Below are 18,759 nucleotides of genomic sequence, written 5' to 3' on the forward strand. Positions count from 1 at the left end.
CTTGATTATAAATGCATTTCTTTAGTTGCATCGGGATTTTAATTTTGCTAAAGAACTTGTCAGTTAATAAAGAGACATATTCATCGTTTCACCAAACTAGTTCTTTAGAATTTAGAAATTCCATAAGATTCCATAACATAACTATCTTGCTAGAGAGCTTGTTAGTTAACAAAGTAACATATCCATCTTTATTTAGAACATATGTATATTTATGTTTTATTCCTCTTTACTTAAAATAGTTGTATATTGATGTTACTAGTGACGGCTTCAAATTATGATGTTCTCGCACTTGCTCTTAGCTGATCTTACGTAGAAGACATTGGTATTCTAAGATGAAGGTTTGTGAGTTCTCTTGAGTGGACAATAGCTGGTTTTTTATTCTTAAATCCAAGGAGATTGTAAAAAGCTTATCACATTTGTAGACACAAAAATGTTATTTACTAAATCAGCATTGGTCTAGATCAAACTATTCTATTCGAAAGGATAATGTTTTATTAATATATAAAGCGTCTTGGAGTTATATTTACAATTACGTTGGTCATTGTATGATTCCATGAGTGCAATAACGTGTCTAACAAAGAATGGTGGGATTTACCATTGATTTTTGTTTTAATAGTTAAATGGTAGTAAAATGATGTGATTTTAGTATATTACGATTTTTTTTTTTTATGTTCATACGAGTTAAACACTTAATTGGCTTACAGTCTCTACCATCGTTATAGTGGAGACATGTATTACAGACTCGACAAAATCTCAATACACAATCATGACTCAATATGCTAAGAGCCTTGCCACTTTAGGTTTACACATGCACTCCCATGCATATGTGCAAGCTTGTCGAACTCTGAATTAAGAGTTCTCTTTCAATTTACTCAAGATGCATACATAACCACACTGAGTGAAATTGCACAACAAGAGCAAACCCAAGATTGACTCTCTTTCTGAATGAGGAGGAGAGGATTCTCTTCCCTTATTTATAATTACTCGAGGGAGCATAAGGCATCTCCTTGGGCTTTAATACTCTGACAAAGTACATCAGAATCATCCTAAAAGTAGATATTATAGGCCATGCTTTTCCGTAGATTCTCTGAGATGTGGGTTGATCTGCACCAAAAGTCGGAGAATTCCTTGGAGTCTCAGAGATTTGTCTTATAAGATATTACACATTGGAGATTTTAGGAATCCCAGAGAACCTTTAAATAGTACACAACTAGTTTTTTTATTGAAAGTCAACGAGAACAAACTGACTCCACATGAATCGACCAGTATGACAAGGTACAAATTTACTAGTCATCAGTGAAACATACACACATGGGTTCTGCAATTGAGCACCCTATTGGTCTTATGAAAGATTAGCTTGAATACATGGTCCTGTAGGATTTGCACTTGCTGGTTTTGTGTTACTATCTCGAATTGGGTAAACATTCTCTGAAAAACATTGTTCAACATCATATCCCTTCATGAGGGAAGAAGGGTCACAAACAAATTTTCCTACAGAGTGATCATTTATTACAGAAATCAGGGTAAATCTTCCTCTCTTAAGATTATCTAGCTTGAGCCAAATACACTCATGGATAGCCGCGTTGGTCTGCATCTGGTAGTACCACACTCTTCCTCTCATCATTAAGATCATTAGATGTCATTTATTTCACCTGCATCCGAGTTTATTCAATGCATTTTTAATATTACTTCAATTTTTTAATTAAACTCCTATGTCTAATTTATAATATGTGATAGGTCTATTTTATAATAAGTATTTTTTGGTTAATAACTTTACGTTTCATTTATTAAAAAATTATTAATAAAAATAACATTATTAGAAAAAATCTATCCATTATTACTTAAGGGTATAATCTTTTTCATATATTATATAATTGGTTTTTACTTATACTATATGTAGTTTCTATAAACTCTAACATATATTAATATATTTGTAAGATGTTTCATATAATTTATATTTCTCTAATATATGCAATATTTAATTTCTTTCTTTCTTATCTAATGACTAACGAAGAATAAATACTTTCAGCTCCATTAATATTAAAAACATTAAACTAAATTTATTAATATTAATATTAATTGTAAAAATGTGTTAGGATATTCCGACACATAGGATATAGTTAAGTTCAACTTGGTCTAGTATAGAGTTAGGTTAGAGTTAGGTAAAGTTTGTTTCTTTACCGTTGTACATTTTGTAACTTACAATCCGACGGTCACGATATGTAGTGATCCGACGGTTCACTCTCACCTCGGTATTACCGACACTTGATCCGTGGCTTGACACCCGATTGGTCCATGAGTTCTATTTAAAGCGCATGGAGGGTCATTGTTCGGGTAATCCGTGCATGAGAGAAGCTTATGTAAATTTTCATTCTTTGATTAATAAATTGCCTGTAGTACCCACGTTGGGACAGGCCGTGGACTGTTTCCCTCCTTGCACTCTGAGGGTTTTAACCACGTCAAAAATACTGGTGTATTGATTTGGGATCTGGTTGTGAGCGGTGTCCTTTTGGTATTCTTTCTGTGGAACTTACCCTGTAAATTCTTACATGGTATCAAAGCTATTTGAGGGCCGCGTCCATTGGTGATCCAAATCTGAAGCCGGTAGAACTGCATGTGGCTGTCGTTTCCTAGATCTGCTGTTTCTGACTGCTTTCAGGCCGAGAGGACTGCTCTGTTGCGTTCGGAGCATCTGTTCCAGTGAGGAACCCCTTTCGTTTCACGCGAAAAGGTTTCCGGTAGCCCTAGCTGCGTCATTTTTCAGATCGGGAGGTATATAGTGTTTTTTTTGCAGTTTACTGTTAATTTCTCTCTGCTTATTTCGGTCTCAGTGTATTTAGCCTTTTTTTTTAACCGGATCTATACCTTTCATTTCTGCATATGCTCTTTGCCCTGCGACTCTGTGCGATCTGGGCAAATCAGAAACAGAAAGGAAGGATTTTTCTCATGCGTATGCTCTTTTCCTTGCACCTTAGTGTGATCTCGGAAAATCAGAAACATTGAGAAAAATATTTAGTTTTTCGGCTAAAGCTAACCTTGAGATTTTTTTTTAAAATTTCTAGTTTTTTGGCTAAAGCTAACTTCGAGCCGCAAGGTTCGTTTTTCTTTGCATATTCGTGTTGGGTTTTGTGTTTTGTGTTTTGTAGGGAAAAAGAGCTTTCTCAAGGCAAGCACGCAAACCGAGGCCCCTCCCCCCTCTCTCTCTCTCTCTCTCTCTCTCTCAAATTTTTTGTATAGATCAATTGGTTCAAAGCTATTTTTAGAGAGTAGAGGTCTTGGGTTCAAGTCTCCATTTTGTCGGGGCGGATCTTTCATTCCCGCACATTCGTGCACTTTGCCGGCAACGTCAACAAGTTTTTTTCAAAAAGCCATAACTTCTTCATCCGGAAGCCTTTTTAAGAGCCGTTTTTTTTAAAACCGCCTATTTTTTCGAGATCTATCCGTTGGTACACTTAATTTCAGCATCTTCAGCTTCAGGTTTTTTAAAAAAATGGAAATTCCATGCCAAGTCATTCTTGACAGCACTAACTACTTCCAATGGGTAGAATACATGGAAGATTTACTTAGAAGTAAAGGTCTCTTCAGAATAGCCACAAACCAAGAGAAGAAACCAACAGATGAAGACAAGGCGGCAAAATGGGAAAATAGACAAGATCAAGCACGTGGTTTGATAGGGATGTCTATTTCTCCTGATCTTAGATTCCACATTGCAGGACTTGAGACTCCTCATGAAGGATTAGAAAAACTTGCTAAAGTTTTTGGGATTAAAAATGAAATTAGATCCCATCAACTTGAAAATGAGCTGCTTACTTTGGATCCTAATAATTTTTCTTGCATTGAAGATTTCTTGTCCAAATTCAAGACCCTTAGATATCTCTTGGAAGGTGTTAAAGTTAAGAAAGATGATGGTAACCTTATTTATTCCATCCTTACTAAGTTAGGACCAGCCTACTCTGTATTTGTTTCCACTTTCCATTCTACAAGGGAAGCTTTCATTTGTCAAGGACAAGAATACAAGGCCCCTTCCTTTGACTCCTTTTGTGATTCCTTAATAAGAGAACAAGAAAAACTCTTACACCTTGGTCTTCTTAATCTTGGAAACTCTTCCACGAAAGCATTAGCCGCCCAGCAGCACCCAAATTCAAAGAATCCTAAGAAGTCATATCCTCAAAAGAATGGTCCTAAACCATCTCAGCCTCAAAATGAAAGATCATTTCAGCAAAATGATAAGACCAATAAAAACAAATGGAAGAAGACTGATAGACATTGTAACTTTTGTAATCGAGATGGCCACTTAGAATCTAAATGCTTTAAGAAGATGGAAGCCTTGGAAGCCGCAATGAAGAAACATAACATCCATCTGGAGCCTACTTCAACTTCAACTTCCGGAACGACACTTTCTGCATGTCATCGTCAATCATCTCAGTCTGGTTATGCATTAAATGTATCTTCTTCTTCTTCTCATTCTCATGAGTGGCTCATTGATTCTGGAGCCTCTTGTCACATGGCCAAAAACCAAGCCATGTTTTCTTCTTTAAATGATTGTAACACCAAAAATATATATATATTGGTGATGATAGATCTCTTAATGTTGTAGGGACTGGAACTGTTCATCTAGACAATGGTCAGTTCAATGATGTATTATGTGTTCCAAACTTATCCTGCAACCTTCTATCTGTCTATCAGATAACTCATTCAGGTGAAGGTAAAATTGTTGAATTTTCACCTCATGATGTTGTAATCAAGGATCTAAAAGATCCTAAACAGATTCTAGCTACTGGTCTTGCTGATGATTCCAAAAGGTTGTATAAGTTTCACAACTTTGGGTCATCCCATCTTCCCTCAGTATTTGTTGCTCATAATGATGAAGTGAGCAAACTTTGGCATGAGCGGTTTGGTCACTTAAACTATCGCTCCCTTCAGCATCTATGTAAAGAAAATATGGTGACAGGTCTTCCTATGGTATCTTGCAAAGATGGTGTTTGTTCCGGATGTGTACTCGGAAAACATCATCGGGACAGTTTTGACAAATGTGCCTCTTGGCACGCCTCAGCCCCTTTACAGCTTGTGCACAGTGATTTATGTTGTCCTTTTCCTGTTGCTTCATTCTCTGGCTGCAAGTACTTCTTAACTTTCATTGATGATTTCTCCAGACGCACTTGGGTATACTTCTTAAAACTCAAGAGCGAAGTATTTACCACTTTTTTGGCCTTCAAAGCATTTGTTGAAAAACAATCTGGACATCAAATTCTTAAGCTAAGAACTGATAATGGTGGAGAATATGTTAAAAACGCATTCATCAACTTTTGCACTGAAAATGGAATTCAAATGCAACATACTGTTCCATACACTCCACAACAAAATGGTGTAGCTGAAAGGAAAAATCGCACCTTAAAGGAAATGGCTAATTGTATGCTGCAATCTAAAGGACTCAGTCTTAGTTTTTGGGCCGAAGCAATTAATTGTGCAAATTATATAATCAATCGCACTCCTACTAAGGTTCTAGAGAATATCACTCCAGAAGAAGCTTGGAGTTCCATTAAACCAGATGTAAGTCACTTTCGTGTGTTTGGAAGTGAAGCATGGGCCCATATTCCAGATGAAAAGCATAAAGCTTTAGAACCTAAGAGTGAGAAATGTACTTTTGTTGGATATTCTGAAGATGTAAAAGGTTATAGACTTATTCCATTTAAGTCCAAAAATGTTATCATTAGAAGAGATGTAAAATTTGATGAAAATAAATCGGCCTGCGAGCCTAGTCCGGCGGATGTGCCACCTCTTCCTATCTCTTCTATCTTTGAAAACATTTCTTCTTCTGATGATGAAAGCGAGGATGATAATCCTCCCCCACTTTCTCAGGATCCTCAACTTCCAAGATGGGTCCGTGCTACTCGGGATGCAGCAGGTGATCTTGCCGGTGATCCTACAGATCAGCGACGTACACGTTCTCAGTTTGAAAGAGCCTCTTCTTTACTGGCTCAAGCTCCAGTAAATCATGATCCTGACACTTTTGCAGAAGCTTCAGGCCATCCACATTGGGAAGCAGCTATGAATGAAGAATATCATTCATTGATGACAAATGATACATGGGATCTTGTTCCTCTACCAAAGGGACGAAAACTTGTTAGATGCAAATGGGTTTACAGAACCAAGTATGGACCAGATGGGAAAGTTGATAAACATAAAGCTCGTCTACTTGCTAAGGGCTTTTCACAGGTTGAAGGCATTGACTACACTGAAACCTTCTCTCCAGTTGCCAAAATGAACTCTATCCGCCTTGTTCTTTCCCTTGCTGCCTCTTTAAAATGGGAAGTCCATCAAATGGATGTTAAATCTGCCTTCTTGCATGGGGACTTGCAGGAAGAAATCTATATGGAACAACCCATTGGCTTCATACAAACAGACTCCAGCCTCGTTTGTCGACTTAAGAAATCCCTTTATGGCCTCAAGCAAGCTCCTCGGGCTTGGTATGCCAAAATGGATAGCTTTCTTTTAGAATCTGGCTTTTCTAGGTGTCATTCTGACAATACTGTCTACACCAAGAAAGTGGGCAACTCTCTTATCATCCTTGTTCTTTATGTTGATGATCTTATTCTTACTGGTAGTGATCCCAACCTTATAAACCATGTGAAGTCCAGCCTTAAAAAGAAATTTGAAATGACAGACTTAGGACACTTACACTATTTTCTCGGTCTTCAAGTCTTGCAATCCCAAGAGGGTATTTTCCTTTCCCAGTCCAAGTATGCTTGTGATATTCTTCGTCATTTTCACATGGAAGACTGTAAGCCAGCCCCTTCTCCCTTTCAGTCTGGAGTCAAACTTTCAGTCTCTTGTACTTCTCCTGAAGTTGATGCTACCTTATACCGTCAACTTGTCAGAAAACTCTTGTATTTAACCCATACTCGTCCTGATCTTTCCTTTGCTGTTGGCCTTGTTGCTCGTTTTATGCAAAATCCCCGTGAAAGTCATTGGAAAGCAGCTAAAAGAATACTTCGTTATGTTCGAGGTACAGTACAGTTTGGGATTCATTACAGTGCCAAAGCAGCTCCTCTGTTAGTTGGTTTCACTGATTCTGATTGGGCTGGTGACCTTGATGATCGGAAGTCTACTGCCGGTTATGTCTTCACTCTTGGTTCAGGACCTATTACATGGGCTTGTAAGAAACAGGCTGCCATTTCTCTTTCATCAGCAGAAGCAGAGTATCGTGGTGCCGTGGAAGCTAGTAAGGAAGCCTTGTGGCTTCGTCAGATCCTATCAGAGTTTGGCTTTGAGCAGCAGCATCCAACCACACTTTGGTGTGATAATCAAAGTGCCATTCAGCTATGCAAAGATCCAGTCCAGCATCAGCGCAGCAAACACATTGAACTACACATGCACTTCATCAGAAAGCTCATTCATGACCATGTTCTTGAAGTGCAATATTGTCCAACAGATGATCAGGTTGCAGACATCTTCACAAAGGCTCTCACAGAGGCGAAGTTCACTAAACTTCGATATATGCTTGGAGTTCAGGAAGTTGTCACTAAGGGGGGATAGGCTCTAGTGCCTCCTTCCTTCTCCTATTGTGTCATATTTGTAAATCCTTCAATCCTATCCCAAGTTGTTCTTAAGGGGGGATGTTAGGATATTCCGACACATAGGATATAGTTAAGTTCAACTTGGTCTAGTATAGAGTTAGGTTAGAGTTAGGTAAAGTGTGTTTCTTTACCGTTGTACATTTTGTAACTTACAATCCGACGGTCACGATATGTATTGATCCGATGGTTCACTCTCACCTCGGTATTACCTACACTTGATCCGTGGCTTGACACCCGATTGGTCCATGAGTTCTATTTAAAGCGCATGGAGGGTCATTGTTCGGGTAATCCGTGCATGAGAGAAGCTTATGTAAATTTTCATTCTTTGATTAATAAATTGCCTGTAGTACCCACGTTGGGACAGGCCGTGGACTGTTTCCCTCCTTGCACTCTGAGGGTTTTAACCACGTCAAAAATACTGGTGTATTGATTTGAGATCTGGTTGTGAGCGGTATCCTTTTGGTATTCTTTCTGTGGAACTTACCCTGTAAATTCTTACAAAATGAACTTAGTATACACATTAATTTATAGCTATAAACATTAAACAATGTATTAAATTTATCAAAAAGAAAATATGTTAATATTAATATTCAAAAAAAGTTAAATCTATTATTCTTAAAGTACTAATCACTAAATTAAAATTTCAAAATTATTTTGTATATTGAGACGTGCATAAATTTTACTAGATTTTCATATATACACATTTACATGTTTACTATTACCTAATTTTGCGATAAATTTGTGATACTAAATGAAAAAGAATTTATGACCTTTCCTTATTTACAGAACCAGATATGAGATATGAAATTTGGAATTTGAAGTTTAAATTAATAGATTATTTTACATGAGTTATATTCATTTGCAAGATAGATAGTACATGGAGTGTTCAATAAATTTGTTAATTTAAACAAAATATAACCATTTGAAATGAGCTATAATTATCTGGCCACATGTAGAAAGGTGTTGTTTAATATACACATTTTTTCACAAATCGACACCCCAAGAAGGGGAAATATTTATTATTTTTAAACCCATTAAACTTATTATGATACACACCAAACTTATTCAACTTGCGACTCCCTAAGAAGGGAAAATATTGTTGGAAATAATACTGAGAGGGGGGGGGGGGGGGGGGGGGTGAATCAGTATTATCAGATCAGATAAAACTTTTCAATTTCATACTCAGATTCATACACGCAGCTTCAGTTAAGTATATCAGCGTATATATGCGACTTCGTTAAGAGCAACTAGCGTACTTGCAGTAATCTTATGATTTAGTTAGCTTATCTTCAGTAAATGCATCAGAACATTATTAACCATATTAACAGTAAACAGGTGCAGTATAACAGAACAGATCATCACACAAAAGCCACACACATGAACACCATGATATAAGGTGGAAACCCAATGTGGGTGAAAACCACCTGCTGCAAGTCGTCTCTATCTTTTCTTTAATAAGAAATTTCTTTTACAATGTACTGGTGCAGTCCTTTACCAGCACGCAGGCTACAACCTGCAGAGGGCTACAACCCTCTTAGCTCTTGTACTAGCCGATCCATTTACTAGTACGTAGGTGCCTACCTACAGAATGCTCCAACCTTTACTTGTTCTCCAACTGCTACTGAAAGGAGCTACAACCCCCTTTCTCTTGTACTGGCTGATATGTTTACCAGTACGTAGGTGCCGGCCTACGATCTACCCGGGACCACGTTTCATACATTTTCATACTGGATCCATAAGACAATCAACATTGTAGTACAACCTGCATCATTGATCACTGAAACACTGTCATCAATACAATCACCAGAACACAGAGCAGACACAGAACTCTGCAATAACCATCAAACCCATCTGCAACTTCAAATATCAAGCTTTACAATGTACATGCCACTTGGATGAACCCAACCTGCGTGTATACGCTCTTTTTCCAAGGCCAACCCGCGTACAGATCTAAAAATATTTCGTTATGAATTTGCAGCCGTACCAGACATCAATCATACTATAACACTTATAGAACATTATTTGCGTCAGTATGCAGATCTAGAATAAGCATAATCAACCATATAAAGATAGTTCATTTCAGACCATTTGATCCCGATATCTGCTTAGATCTCGTTCTCCATCAACCAGTGAGATCTCTCCTTAGCTCAGATCAAGCAATGCATCATCATCCCACAACCTGCATACTGGATCTAATACTTCATCAGATATTCAAGACATTTCAGATACCTTTGCCTAATGATCTTCTTCTCCTTATATAGCCTTAGGCCTTGCTTAATGCCAAGAACCAAAACCATAGAAATCCAATACCATCATCTTCAAAACTAGGGATCAACACATCCGTCGAGACACCATGGTCCAAAACCGTAGGCACAACTTCCAAGGAATAACCGCCACGGACCAAAGATAAGTTTTCCACATACACGCTCTTTTACTGAAGCCAACCTGCGTGTACACGCGACTTGGTATATAGCGAACCTGCGTATACGTGACTTGGTATATAGTGAACCTGCTTGTATACACGACTTGGTATATAGTGAACCAGCGTGTATATATTTTTCTTCATACTTGTAGACTGATCATCAATTCCTTGCTGCTATCCTTCTGCACTATGATTTGTCATCAGTGTGATTTTCCATCAAGAACAACACTTGTCTCATAATGCCAACAAATATTTATTATTTTTAAGCCCATTAAATTTATTATGATACACACCAAACTTATTCAACTTGCGAAATTATAAAATATTAATGTGTGGAGAGTTCGAAAAAATGAAAAGTGAATGAGATTACCAAAAATATTCACCCCCGAGAATGTTAGGTTTGCTGCGTTCCTCAGCGCATTCTACTTTCGTAGTTTTGTAATTCCCTTAATTCAAATTATTAATTTATGTTTTGAATATATATATATATTGGGCAACATTAAATTTATCTTATATGTTTTCTTTAATTTCATTTTATTTAACAATAACTTTTTTTGTTTTGTTTTTGTTTTTTTTTAATTTAATTTAAAATTTAAAAATCTAATAGGACATCTCTCTTAGATTAAGTTGTATAACATTTCTCAATGTAATAAAGGTCTATTTTAAAGGGAACAAAGATTGATAATTCTAACTTGATATTTTATTAGCAACATATGCTCTGTCTTTGTACATGACCAATCCCTTTAACCTATATTAATGACATGGAGTGTAACTATAACGACCCTTAAGGTTTATTTTGTGAATACGTAGTAAGATTCATATTTATTCTTTCATTTTCAACTTACAATATTGCACTACCATTGCCTTGTCCTAGTCAATATATTTTCAATAATACAAATTTTAATTAATTATGAGCTTTAATCACAAAGTTATGCATGTTTAAAGGTTTACCCCTTTTCAGGGCCACATCAGGATTCATATAGTTCAATAGGGTCAAAAATTTGAAACCCTTAGGAATGTGGCACTTGAGTTGGGGTCCATTTCGGCTTCCTAGTTGTTATATCAAGCTATTTCTATATTGATGGTTTTAAATCTTCCGTTTTCCCCATTATTTGAAGCTTTGATATGTCGATATACTACAAATCCAACTTTTTCAATATTCTAGTATGCCATAGTACTTATATACCAAATGGCCCCTTGGTAAGTTATTTTATGAGCTAATATAGGATATTGGGTATTGGTATATCAGGAAAATTCTATAATAGGGAAACTCCAAATTCACAAAAGGTCAGGGCCAATGGCCAACTTAGCTTTCCAACTCAAATCCATCCTACAATCACCGTACAACACATGTATGACACTAACACCTCCTTTCCCATGTGTAAATGTTTACATGTTAATGTTAATGTCAAACTATTGACATGTAACTGCTAGCATTTGCCATGTGTCACCAGTTCATGCAAAATCACTAGATCCATGTGAAATGCATATACACATGGTGTTTCCACATCATCAGCACATAATCCTTCACTTGTTATCACCATAAGGTTCCACCCTGAGCCTTAATGGTTGTCAAGGATTTATTTTGTATTGTGTTTTAGTCAAATGCTCATACCTAAGCCTAAAACCATCAACTACTGAGAAGTTGGAGTGGATATATTTCCGTTTTTTTATGTTTATCTACTAGAAAATAACCACATCGAAGTTCTAAGGTCTAGGTATTGCACCAATATCTTGCTATTGATTGACCACCAATATCCCAATGGGTTGAATCTCTCATTTTTCTGGACTCAAGTAACAAAAAAGTAACTACCAGTATTGTTTATCATATTGGCCCATTCTAAAAAGGGTTTGGCACTAAAACCAAAATTAATTGATATTCCAATATAGTTAGTGCTTGGTCATAATGCTTAGTTTTGGGTGCTTAGATGTTGCAACACTAGGGTGCTCATATTCAAATGTTAGGAACTTGCGTGTTAGTAACAATGTTCAATGATGTGAAACGATAGGTTAGGCAACTAAATTTATTTCTATTTGTAGGGAAGGGAAATAATTGAATAAAAGGAGCTTGGAAATGTCATGAAGGTTTAATGTTTGGGCCCAACCTACTACGAATCATCATATGAGGTTATCATAGGACTTTCATAAGGAGTTATATTGTGGTTCGATCATGCAGTGATGTACATCTCTAATTATAGTGATGTGACACATATATATTTAGTTCTTTTCATAAGATAGAGTCATTTGCACCCATATCTTATGCCAAAATGTCAAGGTGTGTAAGGTGGGGTGAGATCTATAGAGGAGAAGGGAAGGATGGTTCTACTCTTATAGGTTTTGTTGGATAAAATTGGAGAAATTTTCTCTACCTGACAATGTGTTGATCTACGCAGAAGCCATATCCTACATAGACCTAAGCGACGGGCTTTTATCATCTTTGTTTAAGGAGAGAAGAGTAAGAATATTAAATTTCATTTACTCAATTGGGAATTTCAAGTATTATAGGCAACCAAAATCAAGGTACATACCGATTCATTCATCAAACATAAATTTCATCATAGAACTTAAAACAAGAAATATACAGAAATTAATTAACTCTACATTTAATTTAAATCCAAAAGTCAATAAAATGTGTAATAAGTAAGCTACTCTATCATTGAATTCATAATTGAGAGTTAATATAACACATTCCAAACAATTATATTAAATTATTGCAATGGTTCCAATGATCTCATAATCCACATTATCATAGAATTAACAATGATAAATCGCAAAAGCATTTTCTGTTGGCCTTCATAACTAATTTACATCATGGATAGAATCTGACCTTCATCCACTGTTAAAATATTTAATTTAGTAATATAGACCAATTTCCGTCAATACCTTATCTACTTTGTAGATCTTATATAATCAAATGTGAATGAAATAACTAACAAAGTATCATTCATTACTCAACCTTGCATCCAGGTACTATAAAAATATCTATAGGTTATTTGTTGATTTATTCCTATGTCAATAGAAGGATATCCAACCTTGAATTCATTGTATTCTTGTCAAATATTCTAACTCATCGGTAACCTCCCTGGTTGCTCCTTAGGTACTCTTATTCCCCCCTGACCATTGAGCTTCAATAGGGTTTTCAAAGAGATGAATGCTGTAGTAGTGTGTAGGTAAGCCATCAAGCCAAAAGGTTACCATTAAAAATAATAGAAACTCTATACACATCAAGCTAAAATCTTAACTTAGTCTCAAAAAATAGGTATAACAATAGGACACCCATTCAACATTATGATTTATCATATGAGTCTTTCATAGTTTTATCTCCTCTTATTTATCATATGAGTCTTTCATAGTTTTATCTCCTCTTATACATGATTCTCATCACCCCTGGTCTCTCATGCAAAAATTATCCCATTTCCTGTTTTATTATTTAACCTCCATTATTTTATTATCATTTCTAACCTTCTTTCACTTAGTTTATTATTAGTATTCTAGCTTCCCTTATTTTGTTATTTTTTTATTTTATTATAGATTCCAATTCCTTGCGAGTGTCCTCGTGAATATAATAATTCTTAAATTCAATTTTTTTATTTATTTCATTCACACCACCTCCATTTCATCATAGGATTAGATCAAAATTTTATTTCCATTATTTCTAACTTCTGAATTTTCCTCCACAAGTTATGGGATGGTTGGAATACTTAATTGAGTTAAAATTACTTAATTTTTATTTTTCTAAAATTTTTTGTAGGTGTATCTTAACATCAACTTCTCTAAATTCTTTCTAATTATCAAATAACTATTATTTTAATAGTATTTATAATTGTACATTTTAAAATTATTATATTGACCCATTAGTTTGAAAGTTATATTTCTCGATGCCAAGGTTTCTAACTCAATTGTTCCCTTAAAGGCCTTCTTCTCGATGCTCCAAAGGTGCCACAACACTTTCCTTTCAACTAAAATACTAATAATGTCGAGTTCATTGTTCTCTTCAAGCCCTTCTACTCAATACTCCAAGGGTGCCAAAATACTTGCCCTTAAAGTATCCATAATTAATTTAGTGGATCTTAGGCATGAAGGCGGAGATAATGGTTAAGTCTAGGGTTTCTTTTTGTTCTCAAAATACTATTAACTTATGATCAAGGTTTTCTCTTTGATGTGTGACCTTCAACTACTCTCGTGAGTGATCAAATCCATAATCCAACCATCAAGGCATCATGCAACTTCAAGGTGAGGATGCACAACACCTTGCAACCTAAGCCATGACTTGAGTGCTAGCAGTTGGGGTCAGGGATTCCAATACACACCCTCCACATAAAATCCAACCCAAGTCCATATAACCTGTGTTACCATATTTGAGTCATTTGGAAAGCACATAATCTGTGATGTATGCACTAATATGTCATCAATATGGTGTAGCTATATATATATATTCAATGTCAATTTTCAACAATAACCAAACCAATATGATTTTCCCATCATGCACCTATGCACCGATATAGTCTCTTGCTACACCTAGACAATTATTAGTAATATTTAATTATAAAAATAAGTCATTAAAATTTATACATAATAAGCAACATAAAAATCATGAATATCAATTACTATCATAACTATCAACATAATTTAGATGAATATATATATAGATAACATGAATCATCTAACACAAAAATAATAAATATAACATTATATATAATGTCCTTGAAAAATAAGATATATATCATAATATCTATCTTAGAATGAAAATAAACTAAAATTTCCTATCCCAAATCAAACTAAAATATGACCTTACACCAATCTATAAAAAAAAAAATTGTTAATCCACTCATGCCCAACAATTTAACATAATCACATTTACCACTATAATAATGCAAAGGAAAAATAAATAACATATTTCTACCCTAACAATGGAAAGAAAAATGGAAAATAACATTGATGTGCTCATGCATATAATAATAGATTGAAGCAATATCAAAGGGATTATTCCCCTTCCTTTATGACACTATTCCTTTTTTCAGATCACACAAGTAAAAGGAATTCCACGTGGTTTAGTTATTAAAAAACGTTGTATAAGTTAAATTTTGTTTTTATATAATACTAGGCCATGAACAATGTAGAGGGATGTCAAACGGTAGATCCTGTTATTGTGTGTCTATCATTGCGGTGAGAAAAGCTCAAAGCATGGCTCGAATGAAACATAAAGAGACATCTCCGGTTTCCTCTCAAAAAAATTGGAGATGATACAAATAAATATAACTTGTTATGAAAATTCTAAAGGTCATTTGGTAAATTATAAATTATATTGTTGATTAACATTAGAACCATGATAACCGCGGTATTAGCATCTCTGGTAATCAGTAACATAACGATGACAAAGCAGCCTTGCATGACAAAGCTGTCGCTGGCGGTCAACTAGCTATGGATAGTAAACATGGTGACATGAGGGCCTCGAGAAACTGACAAGGCAACACGTCTGAAATCCATGTGGGCACAAGTAGCGTTGAGGTTGTTCCTCCAGCGCAGGGAAGTGGTGTGCCTAAGGAAGACGATGATTGGTACAAATATGCGTGTCGGACCGAAGAGGAACCGGCTCCGGAGAATCTCTAGTCTTGACGCATGGCAGCCAGATACTATTTTTTTTTTGCCAGGTGGATGCTTCTTAGTTTGAATGGTTTTTTTTTCTGGTTAACTGTTTATGGTTCTAGCTATGCAATGTCTCTCTCTGTTTTTTTGGTCAACATTGATAACACCTGTCTGGGTTCTTTCTTTTTCATAGATTGGTTTCCCCTATGTTGGGGCAGTGAAAGACAAACATATTTATTTTTTGATGATGATTGATGCTTAGTAATTTTGAGATCAAGCTTTTCTGTAACAAATTTTTGTATCATATTAATAGAACAATATTACTTAAAAAAAAAAAACATTAGAACCATGATGCACACTTCTAAACTTACATTCATTTGATGCATAAATGTACCTTGGAGATGGATTTAAGAGTGTAAGTATAGATAATTACCTCGATGTAAATGAATGGTCAGAGTTTAATTAATAGATAAAATGGTTTATTTTTTTAGAATTTGGTGATATAATTTTTAATGATATTAAGATTTTTTATTATTTAATATGTGTTTTCTTGTAATGTATAAGTAGATTAAGCATTTTTTAAATTCTTTTAAGAATTTGAATTTTTAAATTTGATCATTTGAATTTATTATTTTAAAATATATTTAATATAATATGTGCATTTTCACTAGACTTTTGATATCCTCATTAGGGTAGGTAGTTACTACGTCCTGTAAGAAGTTGATAGAGGCTGCTTTCTTTTCCTCCTATGGTGGGTCTACGATCAGGTGAGTCTAACTCCTCTTCTTTCTATAAAGGGTAGGCCTTGCAAAAGGCATAAATGGAGTCATTTTCTAGCCGGGTATCCCGATCGAGTATATGTCCAAGAAGGGGTCTCTTCCCGAGGGAAATCAAAATAGTTGTACGAGCATCATATTTGAGTCCACAACTTCTTTTGTAAGAGACTAGGTCGCTCTTCCTCGTAGCTAGTGGGAATGGTGCTTTTTTGGGTTCCCCCCAGGGAGCAAGCAAGGAGAAGATAGCTGTCTTTGCAGCCTTACTAGTAATAGTAGCCCGGCCAAAAGCTTTATAGGCCCTTTCCACGCAAGAACACTTTCCCTTTTTCATAGCCCAGATAGCTGCCCCTGTTCCTTTGCACATAGCCTTTCAATAGTGCTCTGCGAACTACTCCTTCGACTAGGCTCCCCGTGAGGGGGATTTCCGACATTCAACTTGCGGAATCGGAATAAAGGCTGTAAAAGAACTGGGGGATAAAGGCTGGTGCTAGTCTAAAAGACGAATCAGAAAAGAATCCCCTTAGTAAGAGGATTAGGACAGCTTTCAAAGGCTAGAGATGGACAAATGCCAAATCCAAATGTCTTAGAGAAGGAGCTGCATCGAATGCCATGGTTGTTGTTCAAGAAGAAAAGAAACTGTTGTCGGCGCAGTAAGGAAAGGAAGTGCCGACACTCATATCATATTCTTGCCCACAAGCAAGAGGTATAATAGTAGATGAGGATAGGATCGAATTATGTTGGAGGAAGGGAAAATGCCCTGTTAGCAAGAAGAATTGGAAAAAGAAATACTGCGAGGAAAGTTTTCGCACCTTAATCAATAGGTAAGATACCCACTAGCCGGAAAACCCTCCGAGATGCAAGAAGGGGAAGGGAGTCAAAGACTGATTTCCCTAAGGTTCGAAGAGCTGACTTGCAAGACTAATGAACTACTGGGCCAACAGGGACAATTATGACGGGAAAGCAGTTCCACCACTCGATCTGAGAGAAAAGGAGATGAGAGCCAGAAATATAGGCTTAACACATTCAATGAAATGACCCATTCCGGAGTTGAAAAGCCTTTCAACTAGTCGGTCTAACCTTCTTAACTTGGCACACATATGACATCAAGCCATTAACCAAGTCAGCCAACTACCAGCATTAGGTACCCCAGTCGATGAGGGTAAGGAGGAAGCGATAGCCAGCTCTCATTGATGATTTCGAACCTTCTTACCCTCTCTTGGATGAAGCAACCATATAACTGACGATATGAATTGAGTAGAGAGATCAGTTACACTAGCCGGGGCATGCCTTAGGCTTCCTCTGCCCCCTCTTTTGAGTCGAGTCTTAAATCACTTTGGTATAGGAGTTATCCAAGTGAATCCGAACTTTGATAGGATTCTAATGAGTTTCTTTTGAACGACCTAACTGGCGCTGACCTCGTGCTAGCCTAGGTCTTGTATAGTTATAGGATCCAATCTTTTTCTAACTCGAGGACTGACTACCTGTCGCCGGGAGATGCCTCCTTAGCACTAGTCCAAGGCCTGCCCGATTCCGGTACAAAGAGCCCATCATCTTGAGAGTAGACTGGGAATTTTTGTCTGTCTCTTTAGAGGAGAGGAAGCACTCTGTCCCGAGGTCTTTTGCAAGAGACGCCAGGGTAATCCCTTGTACATTTCATGCTTTTCTTGAATTCTTCTTTCTGATCGCTTTGCTAAATTTTATTTCTTGCAGTAGCTCTTACCAATCGCGGAAAGAAAGAGCTTCCTCCGAATCGCGGCTTAGAACCGAGTCCCGTCAGCGAAGGGTCATTCAGCAGATCGCTTGCTGAGACCTGAGCACCTCGCCCATCTTTCTCTTCCTTCCTTGGTTGTCCCATCTATTACCACTCCTCGGTCCCCTGTTGGAAGGAGTGAAGAGTAAGAAGAGTCTAAGACTGACTCCAGCTGGGACGAGGCTGCTGAGCTGGTAGAGGCTGAGATTCGACAGTAACGTCTTCCTACTGATAGAGGCTCCTCCGTATTGCAAGTAGGGAATCCAGCGATGTCAGGGGGGATTCTAATACAAGGAGTACTTGCACCATATGTATTTCATCTTATCCCCCCACATCAATTTCAATGGTTTTATATGATACTTGAGCAGGCCATCAGCAACCATTGATTTGATTGCAATTCACTCATGAACTCTGGAACTGGTTTAGCTAGCTCCTTCACCCAGGAAAGAAAGAGATCGAAAAGATGAACTCCTCATACATCAGATAGATTGAAGAGGCCTTTGACTATCGAAAATATGCCCTATAGCCCGAGTCCTGAACCACTGGAATGGACAGACCGCAAGTCAACAAGCAAGAGATCGTTTCCAATTTACAGATGCAAGAGTTGCGACCGATTCAAGCGAGAAATTCGAGATAGAGGCCTATAGA

The sequence above is a fragment of the Pinus tabuliformis genome, chromosome 4_2 (genome assembly GCF_031772625.1).
Source record: "Pinus tabuliformis cultivar Carrire ecotype Pingquan chromosome 4_2, CPIR1, whole genome shotgun sequence".
Lineage (NCBI taxonomy): Eukaryota > Viridiplantae > Streptophyta > Pinopsida > Pinales > Pinaceae > Pinus > Pinus tabuliformis.